We start from the raw sequence: 7,828 nt of genomic DNA, 5'->3' as shown, positions 1-7,828 counted from the left end.
CAGCAGGCGGCACGGGGCTACGGCCGCCGGGTCCCACAGGGACAGTATGTAAGGAGGCTGCTCCTGGGCCAGCAGGCCGCACGGGGCTACAGCCGCCGGGTCCCACGGGGACAGTATGTAAGAAGGCTGCTCCTGGGCCAGCGGGCCGCATGGGGCTACAGCCGCCGGGTCCCACGGGGACAGTATGTAAGAAGGCTGCTCCTGGGCCAGCAGGCCGCATGGGGCTACAGCCGCCAGGTCCCACGGGACTGACTACATGATTTGAGTCCTGGATCCAGCAGGAAAACATGCCAGCCACATGTGTGGCCCAAAATCTAATGGAGGAGAAGGGGTCGCAGCACAGCTGTCCCCCCAGGGGGTGATTTCACTCTCGCTCTCACTCTCTCCCAGAGCACACGCACCCTATAACAAACTAAAAAACAAAAGCCACAGGAAGCAGCAGGAAGCCCACGGAAGCAAGCACAGCGGGACCGCGCTGCAGAAGTGCGAGGGGAAGGGGCGGCTGCAGGCTGGGTGTGCAGGACAGAGATGTCTGCGGAGGTGACACCCAAGCCCAGGGGTCAGCGAGTGGCAGTCTTGGGGAGAAGCACGCCCAGCAGACAGGAGTCTGTTCCAGAGGGAAGGCAGAGGGTGAAAGGTCGGAGGTGACACGACGCCTCTGCGCCACTTGGATTTTGCCCTAGTTCAAGGAAGAGGCGCTCGGAGGGCTTAGGCTGGTGCTATTATTAGATGTACATTTGTAAAAGATCCTCTGGCTGTGGACAGAAGTTGAGCAGGCGACGGTCAGCGTGGTGAGACAGGACAGGGGCGTGGACGCATCTGGAGTAGGGCCGCAGGACTTGCGGGGGGGTTGCCGGTGGGAACAAAGCAGCGTCGATCCCCAGCACTGGACCCAAGCCACTGGTCAGCCATTCGTGCCCTTTACTGAGCTGGAGCATGTCATGTGTGGGATGGGGGTGGCACCTGTCGGGAGGGTGACTCAGACTTCCCTGGGGACCTAGGTGGGGACACTGCTATGACAGCCACACGGGGACACTGACTAAGCCATGGGAGTTAGGAGCCTGGGTCTCAGAGGGACCCAGGACTAGACCTACACATTTAGGAACCGCAGACACATACATAACACTGGAATTTGCGGATTCGGCGACATTTCCTGGGTAGAGAATACGGAGGATGGAAGACTTGGAGACCAGCCTTGGTGCCTGGAACACTCAGAGGCCGAAGCACTGGCGTGTCACAGGAGCCAGGAGAGCGGTGTTTCGAAGGGAGCGAACGGGCAACCTGTCGCACGCCCCTGAAAATAAGTGAGCTGAGGGCAGAGCTGATGACTGGGCTGCGCGCACCAGAGGCCTGCGATGACCTCGGCCAGCTAGGCCCTGCCGCCCAGGTGGGGCAGGCCGGAGGGGACCCCTCTAGACCACCGTTGGAAGTTGGCCAGGAAGGGAAGCGATGGGCAGTAGCTGCAAGGGTCCGAGGGATCCAGACAAGCTGTGCCCGGGCCAGAGAGCCGTGTGAGTGGACGGGGCACGTCTGCCCGCTGCAAGGTGAGCCCCTGCAGGGCAGGAGCGGGGTTCAGTCACGGCGAGCGCCTTGCTCAGATACTTCCGTGGCCTCCCGGGCAGCTGCATATCGACTCTGGTGTCCATCCTTTTCTGGTTGATTCGTAGTTCTTTGTAGGTGCTGCATCACATTTGTAAAGTAGGAGTTAGATGACTTGTAAACGGGGTCGGCAGGGCATGGTGGTTAAGGGCACTGGACTCCTACATGGCCAACCACAATTCGAGTCCCAGACCTGGCGGCTTGCTTCCTCACTTTCTCTCTCTCTCTCTCTCTCTCTCTCTCTGTCCCTCTCTGGTCAAATACAATAATTATTTTTTTTAATGGCTTGTGAACAATTTCCCTGAGTCACAGGTCATCTTTCACTTTCTCTTTTTTTTTTCCAGCTTGCCAGAGGGCACGGTACTCCCTATGAAGAGAGACAGAGAGACAGAGAAAGAGGAGTGGGAGCACCCCCGATGGGGCACGGCTACCCTGCAGTCTCTGCATCCATTTCTCCATCCTGTCAGGATTTGGGGCTGCCACATGCCCGGTATGTCCCTCAAGCCACCAGGGCTAGGATTCGAACCACTGTTTACCATGTGGAATCCAGCCATCTTAACCACCAGGCCATGGAGCCAGCTCGTCTTTCATCTTGTCTCTGACGCTTGTCAAAATGAAGTCACTGGTTACAATACAGTCGAGCTCGTCCTGTCTTACTCCACGGCCGTGCTTGGTGCGTCTCGCTGGGACACCCCTCAGTAAGGTCACTTGATGTTCTGCTTTTCCCGCCATCTCTTCTCCAACTTGGCTTCCACGCGGAGTGCAGTTTTGAGGGGTGGGTGGCGGACCTCTGCAGCCACTTTTTGTGGCGCTCTCCGCGGAGGCAGGCAGGAGCCAAGCAGGGCGCCAGCCAGGGGAACAGAGCAGCTCTGGGCCCTGGTCCTGTGTGGCCCCCAGCTGCTGTCCGCAGAGCGGCCGGCCTGGGCGTGCACCCCACCCCACCCGGCAGTGAGCGCTGGCCAAAGCTGCAGACGGCTTTCTGCTGGACTGTGGGGAGCTAAGCAGAAGGGGCCGTCCTACATTGGGATGAGGTGCAGGCAGCATGGTGTCCCTGAGCAGAGGTCAGATGTTGTACCCTCACAGCCCCTGAAGTCAGGTGGCCCTGGAGGAGCAGGGCAGGCACCAGGGGCGCTCTGACAGCTGGAGTGGCAGCAGGTCCCTGGAGGGGACGCACTCCTAGTGGCAGCAGACCGCCTGGTGGCGAGCCGCTCACGCCACCAAAGCCTCTGGAGGCCAGTGTCACTGCAGTTTAGCTGCCGAGGAAAACGCGAGCTCTGGTATGAGGAGCACTGGCCACCGAGGCTTCTGCACGCTGATGGCGGAGTACCGTGACGCAGGCACTGAGAGCTGGCCAGTTGCTACGACTCGGCAACCCCCGCGTCCTCCGCACACCCAGCACCTCATCTGACCCCAACAAGCGCCCCGTCACCTGGACAGTATTGCCTTTGTTTCTTTTTCAGAGTCTGGTCCTCAGGCCTGGAGTCTCAGCCCCCCCAGGACCACTCTAGCTTGAACCAAGACGGGAACCCCGGCCCCCCATGCCACCCCCACATGCAGAGACCCACATCTTAATGGTGCATGGCACCGTGGCTGGGTGTCTGGTTTTCCTCTAATAAACGAGGAAAGGCTGCCAGACACGCACTCCCTCCTGCAAAGGAGACCCAAGCAATCCTCTCTCCGGGCATCCTAACCCAGCCCTGGGAACAGAAGGGGAAGGCGACTACATGCGGTCAACTACATGGGAGTCCGGCAACATAGCCATTACACTAACTGCGGTCCCAATGTGGGTCATTTCTTGTGCTCTGTCTCTATCTCTCTCTGTGTTTCCATCAAGCGCACATGCCCTGTAGCAAAAATCTCTCTAAAAACAAAAGCCCGAGTAAAAATTGCTGTCTGGTTCTTAGTTTCCCCTAGGGGTAACAGGAAGCCGAAGCAGTTCCTGGGCTTGTCTAGGGCAGAGGAGACCTCCTAGCCTTTGGGGCGAGGGGACGGCCATGTCTGCCAACCTAGCTGTGGTGGGCGGGTCTAGGCTGAGAGGCCATGGCCCTTCCTGGGGCTGCTGGACAAACAGCAGGCAGCATCTGCAGATGGGCACCTTGGCAACTCCCAGGCTGGGTCCCAGGTCCTTGGGCCAACAGGGCTGTTCTCCACAGCTGCAAGAATGTTCCGGGCCTCCCTTCCACGGTCCGCCATCATCTCTGGGGTTCCTTGGCTTGTGAAAGCCTCACCTCGAGCTTGGCACCTGCACCTGCACCTGCCTGCTGTCTCGCCACGTCTACTCCTCGACCCCTTCCCCAGGGACAGTCACCATGTGAGGGCCCACCTGCTCCTGCACCTGCCCGCTGTCTCGCCACATCTACCCCTCGACCCCTTCCCCAGGGACAGCAGTCACTATGTCAGGGCCCACCTACTCCAGTGGGCCTCAACTCCAGGACCCCACTGCACTGTTGCATTGGCCCCTATTTCCAAACTCTGAAGTCACCTTCCGAAGTCAGGGCTTCAACACAGGAATTGGAAGCGGCAGGTGAGGGGTCTTCAAATTAACCCATAACAGAGGAAGTGCTGGGGGAGAGGGCAAGGGAAGGGGCCTCAGAGTCTACCTCAGGGTCAAGGACATGAGCCTAAGGCTGTGCAGACTCACCAGACGTCCAGGGAGCAGCAGGTCGCCTCGTAGTGACCGGACGTCCGGGGGGCAGCAGGTGCCACTGTAGGGACGCCGACAGGTGAGGTTCATACCAGGCTCTGCTGCCTGGTCCAAAGCTGGTTTGACTGGAGCTGACAAATGTCATCGTGTCACGTGGTGTTTAACAACGAGGGACAGGAAACAGCCCCGCAAACTCACTGCAGTTTACTAAGGAGAGGACACAGCAAGGACCGCCCTTGTGGCCAGGGCTCATGTTACACCCACCCGCTCCCCCACCCCGAGCAGTATAAATAGGACGAAGCCCGTCAAGGCAGAAGACAAGCTTGTTCCCTCAGAAATAGCCCGGGCCAGCAGGGCACCAGATGGCTGTCACAGTGACCTCTGAAGACCCGTCACATCATAATAACATTTGCATGCTAAGTGACACACCCACCAGCGCCATGACAGTTGGCAGTCACCAAGAGAACTGCCCGGAATGTCCTCATGACGTGGAGACACAGAGGTGCAGGGGTGCTCGGGCCAGCGGCCACAGCGGGACACAGGCGCTGTCTCGCCGCGGGCACCGAGGCCATACCGAGCGAGGGATCATGGGAGGGGGACGATGGACCGGAAACAGCTCCCAAGAAGGGAAGAACGAGGCCGAGGCCAGGGGGCTCTATCCGGGTCCGGGGGCTTTGTTCAGCCTCTCGTGCCTGCGTTCCCCTGTGCCGATGGTCACAAGGTATACAGGTCATGCGGACCCCCGGGGCCTCTCAGTCCTGAGTCCCTACTTAATGGCCATGAATTGGAAACGGTCTGTTCAGAAGCTGTGAATCTGCAAAGGCCATTACCTCAGTCAACTTGGAGGACCCAGTGAGCCATGGCTCAGAATTCACCCCCAGAATCAGGGAGCGCCCCAGCGGTCAGAAGTGCCTTGCCCCACCCCATCGTTCTTTGTGAAATGCTGCTCCATTACCTGCTGTCCAGGAGTAAGTCCCCATCATCCGGCCTTTTGCTCTTCGTCTAATTGAGTCCAATCGTAAAGGGCCATGAATTCTTTAAGACTGACACGTCTCAGGGCAAAGCAATGTGGAACTGGGAGAGGAGGGATTAGGGTCACACAGGAAGCGCAGGGACGCCGTCAGAGCCCACGCAGCACAGGGGCTCTCCTGCCGGTGCTGGAGCGTGCTGCCCTGTCTACCTGCACAGGGGGACTCTCCCCGTCTCGCCGGGAGAAAAAGGAACTCTGGGAAGGCCCGTCTTCTCCAGGAAGAACCATGCATACTGCACCTGTGCTAACCCTGGCCCACCCCGTTTCCCCATCCGAGGAGTGGGAAGTCGGGCTAGCAGGTGGTGTGGCGGTTAAGGGCGCTGGACTGCCACAAGGCTCACCACGGTTTGAGTCCCAGACCTGGCTGCTTGTCTTTCTCGCTTTCTCTCTCTCTCTTCCTCTCTGGTCAAATTAAACTAAATAAAATAATTTTAAAAAGGGAGGAGTGAAAAGTCAATTTTCATCTTCTCCATTCTTTGGTCACTGAAAAATCTTGTGCCGTTTTTTTTTTTTTTTTTTTGGAGAGATTTTCACTATAGGGCGCATGCGCTCGCCAGACAGACAGAGACAGACAGAGAGACAGAAAGCGAGAAATCACCCCCCAGGGGAGATGGTCACGCCGCAATCCCTTCTCCTCCATTCTCCTCTCGGGATCTTGGGCACGCACGCACACGCACCCGGCGTGAGTTTTAAGCCACCGGGTCTGGGACATGAACCGCGGTCGACTACATGGGAGTCCAGTGACATAGCCATTACGCTAATTGCTGGTTCCCTTGTGCCGTTTTTTGTGTTCGTTAATTTGGCTCCACAATACATGCCGGTGTGAGTTTAAGCCGCCAGGTCCAGGATTCGAACCACGGTCGACTACATGGCAGTCCACTGACATAACCATTATGAGACTTGAACCTCAGGGTTGGCTGTGTGGGAGCCAGCTGCTGCAATCACCGGGTAATGGAGCTGGCTCTTGTTTTTAATATATCGAATTGTGAGGGGCCAGCAGGTGGCATGGTGGTTGAGGGCACTGGACTCTCACATGGACAACCACAGTTCAAGGCCCAGACCTGGCGGCTTGCTTCCTCACGTTCTCTCTCTCTCACACTCTCTACCTCTCTGGTCAAATTAAAAAATAAACAAAGTTAAGTAAAAAAATTCTTTTTAAAAATAATTATTTACTTTTTAAATTTATTCATTTATTTTAATTGACCAGAGAGAGACACAGAGACAGAGTAGGAATGTGAGAAAGCAAGCCACCAGGTCCGGGACTTGAACCATGGTGGGCCATGTGGGAGTGTCCTGCACCTTAACCACCATACCACCTGCTGGCCCCAATAAAATAATTCTTTTAGAAAAATATTGTATTTTGAGTCCTGTTTTCCTTCCTATATTTAAATCATATCTTCAAATACTTAAGTTTATTTATGACGCATCAAACAAAAGACAAAGGGCATTACTTTCACGAATCTACCTTACTTTTCCTTCTCAAGAGAAACAAGAGTCCTAAAGAAAATCCGTGATTGGTGGTGACAAGCCAGTCAGAACACCAGCCTGTGGGGACGAGCCAGGCACCGTCCTGCCCACGAGGTCCCAACCACGGCTCGGGCGTGTGCCATCACATGCGTGCTGTCCTGTTTCTGTATAGCTACACACACACCTATGTCCAAAATCCTTAGAAACCAGAGAGTCATCTTAAGGAAGGATATACTCTAATTATTCTGTCACTAGTACCTATGTCAATGTCCTAGGCCTTAAACTCTTCTTTGGGGCGGAGAGGTTTTTACTATAGGGTGCATGCGCTCGCCAGAAAGACAGCGAGAGACAGAGAGACAGAAAGTGAGGACTCACTCGCTAGGGGGATGGCCACGCAACAATCCCTTCTCCATTCTCCTCTGGGATGTTGGGCACCCTGCATAGTGGGCGGGAAACTAGGTGGGTCATTATCCTAAGTCTGCCACCAGCATGCAGTCTGTCCTTGGGCAAGTCCCCGAGTTCTCGGAGCCTCCACTCACCTCTCCCACACACTACTTCAGGTCATCCCTCCCTCTCTGTTCTGGATGACAGAGCCAGCTGTCTCTCCTTAGAAGAGTGACAGTCATTATCAGGGGATGTACCTTAAGGAGATGATTAAAATCAGTGTAGGCATCCAAAGGAGAAGGACTCAACTCTCAAGTGGAGAAAGCTCAAATAAGTTTGAAGTAGGGACCAGCAGGTGGCCTGGTGGTTAAGGTGTCAGACACTCCCACATGACCAACCATGGTTCAAGTCCTGGACCTGGTGGCTTGCTTTCTCACTTGCTCTCTCTCTCTCTCTGGTCAAGTTAAAATAAATGACTAAGTAAATAAAATTTAATAAATAATTCTTAAAAGAAAAGGAGTTTGGAGTCTATTTCTACCCTTTCGGTCTAAACAAAGGAGCATCCTTTAAGCTATCGACATAGCTCTCCTCACGGATAGATCGTGACCCGTCTCATTCCTGTCCGGGACTCAAGCCATGTCCGACCGCGTGGGAGTCCAGCTTTAACCACCACGCCACCTGCCAGCTCCCGGCCGGTGACTTTC

The 7,828-nt window shown here is 55.8% G+C and overlaps 1 long non-coding RNA gene across 3 annotated transcripts in view; it reads right to left on the bottom strand.

The window, feature by feature from the left end:
* LOC102501336 (uncharacterized) overlaps positions 1-7,507 on the bottom strand; it is a 12,531-nt gene extending 5,024 nt beyond the window's left edge. The window contains exons 1-4 of one of the 3 annotated variants that reach the window (XR_336184.2): positions 7,382-7,507; positions 5,199-5,317; positions 4,241-4,450; positions 439-1,680 (exon numbers count right to left, since the gene is read on the bottom strand). This is a non-coding gene — a long non-coding RNA (uncharacterized LOC102501336). The other 2 variants (XR_336185.2, XR_001371228.2) reach the window with 2 other exon arrangements.
* Positions 7,508-7,828: the final 321 nt, after the last annotated feature.

This window comes from Tupaia chinensis, unplaced genomic scaffold, assembly GCF_000334495.1.
Source record: "Tupaia chinensis unplaced genomic scaffold, TupChi_1.0 Scaffold000644_1, whole genome shotgun sequence".
NCBI classification, from domain to species: Eukaryota; Metazoa; Chordata; class Mammalia; order Scandentia; family Tupaiidae; genus Tupaia; species Tupaia belangeri.
The sequence above is the reverse complement of the archived record's forward strand: the minus strand, read 5'-3'. Positions and strand labels throughout refer to the sequence as shown.